Consider the following 8,543-nt stretch of genomic DNA (forward strand, 5'->3'; position numbering starts at 1 on the left):
AGAGACTGAAAGATACCTATTAATTGGCAATGAAGTAATGTCACCTGCTAAATATTCTGCTCCGAAATTTCATGTCACCCAATAGAAAACTTTGGTTTTTCGTTAGTGAAGATGTGAGAGGCAATAACAAGTTTTTCACCTTATAGTGCATATTCAGAACGCTGCAGAACACTGGACTTTAAAAATCTTATTTAACATAAATATAACTTGTATGTTCACAGGGTTTATATTCTGTTCTCTAGTGTGCAGGCATCTTACAAAGACACTTTAAGGTGAATAGATCCAATCTACATGTATCATTGTGCTGTCCTGTCCTAGGCATTTTTTTTTTTTTTTACTTTTTAAAACATTTTCATTAGTACATGTTGGCAATATTAATGATTACATTCAGTTCTTGGAGTTGGTACATGTACTGAAAAGCTCTGAATCTGTTTTCATTCCCTTCTCCACTCTTTTCTCACCACAGAGTTTGCTGATCTAGAGTCTAACCAAGTTTGAAGAATAATGTAAAACAGAAAATGTCTAATACTGTCAATATCTTGCCAAGGCAAGAAACCCAAGCCTTTGTTTTCTCTATTGACACAGATTAAGAAGAAAGCATTCTTACAATTACTGGAGAAGCCAGGTACGTACATCTTTTCTAGAAAGATACCATAGTAAAACAGTGACTATCAATGGGATGAAGATGTGGTTAAACATATTGCAGGGTTATTTGATAAAGGACTGCCCTTGTTTCTGCAGAGATCAGACAAGGGGATTTGAAATCAGGGATATGAAGGTTACTCCTGCCACATCCTTCAAAGTCACGATAGTGGTACTTTATATGTGGTTCTTTTTGGAAGCATCTGTGTATCTGATTTTGTTTTCATGACTAGATGTGAAGGCATAGTTGCAGAGGGTCTTGTGAACCCTTCCTGTCACAGTAATCATGCCCACTTTTGGGGAAAATATTTTGTGCATTCTTTCATATGATGAACACATATAACACACTCAAAGTTGCTACAGAGATATGATTTTGTTGGGAAAAAAAAAACCTAAGAACATCTTCTATGGATTTTTCTTTGCTACTTTGGCCCCTTTGAACTTTATTCTCTGCTACAGACACTTTGACAAGCATCAGAATCACTTATACACAGTAATCTAGTTATTGCTTTCAGAGAAGCCTTAGCAAGTCAAGGAGAATATTAATCTTTGTTCTGAGCCTTACTTAAAAATTGAGGCCTTATGAACAGTGTAAACAAGGTTTATTATACATTTCGGTACTATCCAAAAAGCCTTAAATTTTTGATACTTGCAAGTAATGAACAAAAGTCATAACAGGGTGGCATTTATAAGAGGCCCAATAATATATCTCCAAATCATAGGCCACCATTAACTTTACTACAATTAAGCTCTCTGTATTTCCTAGACCCTTATCTCCCATCCCAGAAGGGTAATATTTCCCAATAGAAATATTGGGTAAGCACTGTTTCCTACTACACCAACATATAGAATCAATGTGATATCCTGTATAAAAGATATGATACAAATTACAGTAAATGCTTAAATTTATTGAAAAATTAAAATAAAAATGTATGGTCATTAAATTTTCTCAAAACTATGAGTATAATTTAAAGCATTCTTTCCTTCTCATTCTTACCACTTTCTGAAGCAATTCAGAAAGTTCTTATTCATGAATGTACTTAATTGACTTCTCATTTCTTTCTCGGTGCTTGAATTGTTTAGAAATGGTTACCTTTCATGGTCATTTTGAACTTGTCAGAAATTGTCTGTTCCAGATCTGATGAACACAGCAGATGAAAAGAAATCAAAAAAGTTTCATTAGACAGAATTTCTCATAAATTTTTGATCAATGTGACGTGATCATGAATTAGGCTGAAGCTTTATATTTCAAAAATATTACAATAAATGGTACATTGCCATGATTTGTTCTCAAAATAGGCTTTCCTTGATAACAGCTATCCTATCATTTTTGGCAGAATGATTTGTTGTAATAAGTTTTTTAAAAATTAGTATTCATTGATTTTTCCATCATTCCATGATGCTAAGGTACTCAAGCAGGCTAATTTATAGTCTATATTTTAAGAAAGAAATGTTTTAAAAGAGATTCCTTTCCATTTATGCTACATAGTTTTTAATGAAACAGAAAAATTGATAAATCAAGAACTAAACAATAAAATAGACCTGGGTTAGTTGTAAAAAATACTATAAAGAGGGCATGGGATTCAGAGTCTCTAAGTGACTGAAATTCCCCCATTAAATGTTTATTTATAAACAGGTGAGTTAGATGTGGCTATTTGTGAGTTAAAGGGGTTGTTGAGTGGGTTGGCTTTAAGGTCACCAAAAAGATTAGTATGGCATATTTCTAGATGTTTCTGGGTAGAAGGTGAATCCATTGCCTTTAATGCTATATCTGGTGACTATCCCCTTCCTCTCTGGTACTGTTCCTCTTCTTGGCTTCCTGTTCATGATGAACTAACTACCATTTTATTTTTCATGCTTCCTGAAATGTTTGTGCCTTCAGCCCGGGGACCTACTGACTGAATATTTTGAAATCATGATCAATTACACATCTTGTTTAAATTGTGTGTGTGAGAGCTATGAGTCCCAGCATAGAATAGCTGATCAGTGCACAAAATTGGTACCAAAGAAGTCCAGGCATGTCTCTGACTCTATCTGATCCCATAGTTCTGAAAATGGCTCAGAAGTCTTTGAAACTGGTTTTATAGAAATAATTTAGAAAAGTTTGGAAATATGTGCTGGAGACGTTATTTAATGTCACAAATGGAGCCTCATGAGCTCTTCTGGCCAGAGGTCAGAAAATCAGTATACTTTAAGAAATACAGGTAGTAAAAACCAGTATCATGAAGCTTCAGATGAAGAACATATCTGTAATTGTACAAAGTGCTATATGTGTTGCATTCTGCAAATAACTTATTCATATTTTATCATGCCCTGACACACTACAAAAGGGTGAATTTAAGAGCTATTGACTAGCTGATATGGTGATGTAAATTTCAAGGCAACTCAATCTTTAAACTATGGCATGTTACACATATTATGTAACTTCTGATATTGGGAAATTTCAAATTGACTTTTAAAAATAAATGTTTTCAACTGATTTGGGACATCAAGACAGTCATCACACTGCAGCAAACAACAAACAAACAGACAATAAAATAACCTTTCAGAATTGCTTCCTATGTGGCAGAAATGTGTGGGAAAATGTGTTAAAAAGTAAGAAGGAATATTTGAAGGGGATTAATGACAATATGACCTTTACTGCTTTAATTTTTTTTAAAATTTAATCATATTACACTTCGAGGGTTCCTCTCATTTTGCTAAAAAGCTAAAAGTGTGTCTTCAGTTTTTGAAATAAAACTTTGAATTTTAACCAGTGTTGGAACTTTTAAACTTGAGAGACGGCATTACAACAGTCTCAAGTTTATGCAGTATAGTTACATAATGTTAGGAAAAGAAACATATAACTTTGTGTTATTTGAGGTAAGGAATTGTGCTTGGCTGATAAGTTGGCGAGGTCTGCTATGAAACAATTAACTTGATTGGCTTCAGAACAGCCTAAAGGACTCGTAACACACACTCTGGGTGTGTCTGCATGATTTGTGTGTCTTATTTCTGCCATTTGCATCCTTCATTTTCCAGTAGCAGAAACTAACAAGCTTTGCTCTACCATTTCCCTTCCTGTCATTCCGTTTGGGACGTGGATCCAGCTTAATAATATACTAACCTCCTGAAACTGTGAGCCAAGAAAATTTCTGCTTCTTTAAGATGTGGTTATCAGATATTTGTCCCAATAATAGGAGAGGTGATTGAATCACTATTACAGAGTTTAGCACATTTTCAAATCACTTAGGGTGGAACCTATTTTCCTAAAATTCATTTTTTTAAAAAAATTGTCATATTCCAGAATATATGTTTTATCATGATTATAACCTTTTTAAGAGCAAAAAAGCAAAACAGAAGAAAAGGTAGAAATAATACAAAATTTTAAAAAACAGTAAGAAATCACTAGTTGATTGATTATAAAGTGTTATCTCAAAAGTAGTTGCTGAAAACACAAAATCAAAGCATAAAAAGTGGACAATCACACCATGACAGCACAAACTACTCTGATGAACTAACAAAAATTTAGTAGTATGGTTATCTAATATTTTTTTTTATTTAAAGATGCTTTAGAAGAAAGCATTACAGGATTTCTTTTAGTCTATGAGTATGATTCCATATGATGTATTAGGTAAAAACTACAATAAGTATACTTATATTAATAATCACATTGATGTGTCAGAGATATAGCTCAGTGGTACAGTGCCTGCCTGGAACATGTGAAATTCTGAGTTTGATTCCTGACACCAAATAATAATAATAATAATAATAATAATAATAATAATCACATTCATGGTCTAAATAAGATTCACCTTTGATCAGAAGAGCTTTCAAAGTGTCACTAATCAAAAAAAATGCATATGATGCTTTTATTTTCTGATATCCTGTGTCCACATAAAATTCATGAAATTGGTATAACCAATTGGTATTGTACCTTTGAATGTGAAGCTATTGTTTTAGCTAGGTTACTTTCTGTTATCTGGCACCCAACAAAATTATAGCTTTTGATATTGCTATATTATGTGTGAAGAGTGTAACATTTAGTGTGTTCTCCATCCGTTTTCATACAAGAAGCACCATGACTAAGTCCAGGTAACGTTTAATAAAATTTACTCGAATATTAATGGGACAGAACTACCTGAGTGGAAACCACAGGTGTAGGTGCATTAATTAGTTGTGCTATTGCATGATCTGTGCTCTAGAACACCACTATGGAATCATCCTGAACTAAATTCAGATCAAAACTTTGGTTACAGGACTAGGTACAGTGATAGTCAAAAATAAATTAATTTTCCTTGATCAATTTTTTCAGGTTAAATGGAACAAGTTTCTTTAAAAAAAAAAAATCAGTTCTTACAGACACATAGTTTTACATCTTAGACTAAAGAGTTAGTAAATATAAAAACTATGCTTTCTTGTGATGATTTCACAGGACAGTAAAAACATTATGTATAGATGGTTCTCAGATGGTTCTTTTCTCCTTTTGTTTGAGAAGTTTTGAGTCTAGTATTCAGCTCCTTTGAATTGAGAATATATTTGTGATTCAGTTCTGTCCTGTGACTGTGAATGACACATAAAGTTCCCTGATGCACTTCACGGTATGTATTCTCGCCCTGCTGGGACCAACTCTAAAGATTTCTGTGGCATTTTACAAAGATAGAGTCTCCCTTAGCCTGTGGGTACTTTTTTTTTTTTTTTTTTTTTTTTTTTTTTTTTTTGTCATGAGCAGAAGTATTGCCTGAATAGGTGCTAAAACAGGTACTATTAGCCAAGAAAAACCTCTCTGAGATATTCTACTACGTATCACTATATAACCTAGAACACACTAGTTAATTGAGGTTAACCAGTAATTAACTATAGATAAACTTTCTCAATAACAAGTAAAATCATATTTTGAATGGATTGATGGAATGATTGAAAATAGTCTGGATGTTGAATATGGCTTGAAATTCCTGGGAGAATTGCATTTAGAACCAAAACTCCCCTAACAATGTGTGTGTTCTGTATTGAAAATAGCAAACTATTGTTTTGTTATTTCTTATATTTCTTCAAAGAGCTAGAGAAGAAATATCAGCTTATTTTGTCTGCCTCAGCATTTTGAACATGTAAGAACTTACTCTTATGAAAAATGTCTCTCGTGACACCAAACACATTTTTTATGATGAAATATCAGAGCAATACAAAGTTTAAATTTCCAGTTGTGTGTCTACTATTCTGTTATTGAATAAAACATTCTCATTTCTTTGAAATTTCTCACTTATTTTCACTGTTTTTTATCACTTAATTTCTCACCCTTTATGTTATAAGATAAGAAATACTAATTGAGTAACATCCAGTATTCCAGGTGTCAGTATGATGGAAAATAAATTGGCGTGTTATAAAATTATATGTTTTGTATAAGCAGAAGTTTAAGAATTTTTCAAAGGGGGCACTAATAGTAAGAAATATTTACTGAGGTCATCTGAACTGAATTCATTGGTAAGGAAAAATTCAGCAAATATTTGAAGTGAAAGTCACTAGCAAAGTAGTGTTTTGCAGTTAGAAATTTGATAACATTGTCTGCCTTAACTCAGCAAGCATTTCTTAATTATTAAATTGTTCTGAAAGACACAAAATATTCCATAAGTGGGATTATGTGAAGCACAATTTCTATGCAAACTTTGTTGACTCTTTGTATGTAAACATCTTTTTCACATTTACCTCATATGTATTTAGCACCCTTTCATCAAGTCTTCAATAGGAAGACACCTATATACCTAAAATGTTAACAAGTATTTGTAAAGATATTCCAGACTTCTCTATATGTGCTGCCTTATGAGTCTATCTAACTTTACATTTTGCAGGGTTTTGTACTTGTGGCATGGTAAATACAAATGATTTTATTGTTCCTCTACAATGAACTGTGACTTATTTTAATAAAAGACAAAGAATGTTGATTCATTTTAATAGTGCCAATATTCTTTATACATTTTTGTTTAAGACTAATTACTTTCTATTTTATAATCTTTAATCCCAAAACTTTACTTCTTACATCATAAGTTGTCTTTTTTGTATTGTAGAGTATTATGTCTCATAGTTATTGTGTGAGTTTTGTCTTATTTTCAAACATACTTATATTTTTGATGGTTATTATAAAGATGGATTTTTCATTGAAGTATTTAGATCCAGTCAAATTTTTATGCATGTGTATGTCACCGAAGAGTAAAATACTTTAACTCACACATTCTTAAATAAATGGATGAGTCAGTTAATAAATTGATACTCCACATTAAGCATCACAGTTGATTCTCTTATTTATATTTCTTCATTAATTTTTCTTTGATTTTTGGGAGTCCTGGGGATCAAACTAACACTGCCAGGTGAGCACTTACACTGCTGATCTAAATCCCAGGCCCACTTTCTTTGCACTTTTACATTTGAATTTTTCCTAGTACATGACAACCATATCACTACATTCTTTTCTGAAGCTTTATTACCAGATCTGTCTACGAAAATTTTATTCTCTATAAAAATAGCTAAATGAGGAGTATATACACATTCATGTGCACACACACACATAGACATGTAAACTTTTCAAGTAACATATATTTATGAAATTAATTTTATGTTCTTGTAGAAACTTTAAACAGAATTTGAAGCACACACACGCACACATACATACAGACAAACACAAAGGCTTACATATGTCTCAGACTATTTCATTTAGTATAAAAACAGAGTTCTCCAACTAAAAACTGACTAGAGTATACCTGTAATTCCATTTATAATCTGAGTCTTAAATCTGTGTGAGTTTCCTGGAACTCACTCATTGAATAAGCATTTGCACTTGAGTTGAACTACCTTACTAGCTTGCATTTTGCTCCAGGACATTTAACACGCGCGTGCACGCGCGCACACACACACACACACACACACACACACACACTCACACATGGTATTTAGGATGTTTATTGTCTTTCACTGGTTTTTTAAAAAAAAATTCCAAATCTAATACTTCAATCACCTTCCTTCTATTCTACTTATTTCCTGTCAAAATATCTATCTGAACTTTGATTATATCTGTCATCAAAATTTCATTTGAACTGTTCCAAGGCATCCTCTTGTCAAACGGTGTTGGACTGATCACCACTGTTTCCATAATTAATATAGAAATGTGATGCAGGGGTGCTTTTATATTCTTTTGCTAAAAGCCCATTTCGAAAAGATTTATAGTTTCATACTGGAAGTGAATTTATTTCCATAGATGCAAGAATTCTGCTGCTGCTTTTGACAGTAAATATAGATGACTCTCATCCAACTTGCTAACCAAATGCAAGCTTGCTTATATGTCATAAGTGACATTAGTGTTGAAAGATGAAAGCAAAATTGATGGTTGGGTACTTAGTGATGAGGTACATAATCCACTTACTAAGAAAGATATTTAAATTTGAAGCACATTAAATGGATTTTACTTCAAAGCCATCAATTGGGTATATATCAATTCAATTTTTAGAGCATTACTTTGGAAACTAGAAATTCTTTTTTTCAAAACAATAAGCTTTAACACTATATTATTATATAAACAGCTAAAAGTGGATTATGAAGTTTCATGAAAAGTTATTGAAACTTACAAGAAGTAAGCAATTATATTGCACACTAAAAGTTTTAAATAACATGTTTGAAATAACTAATATAAATTACACTTTAAGTTATAATGTTGACAAAACATGAACTATGATGATCTTAATATGTTTTTGTAATTTTGTGAAAGGAAAACTGTCTTAAGCAATTTCTGTCATTTATTTCTGGTTTTCCCCTCCAAAGAGAACTAGTACACTATTTTGCTTTGAAACTGATACTTTGTTTATAAAAGTAAATGCCTTTAACCTACTACATAGTGATTCTCTAATACAAGAGCCTTGATAGATGATAGACGATGG

The sequence above is a fragment of the Cavia porcellus genome, unplaced genomic scaffold, assembly GCF_034190915.1.
Source record: "Cavia porcellus strain 051 isolate PalLab524CR breed Dunkin Hartley unplaced genomic scaffold, mCavPor4.1 scaffold_11, whole genome shotgun sequence".
Taxonomy (NCBI): domain Eukaryota; kingdom Metazoa; phylum Chordata; class Mammalia; order Rodentia; family Caviidae; genus Cavia; species Cavia porcellus.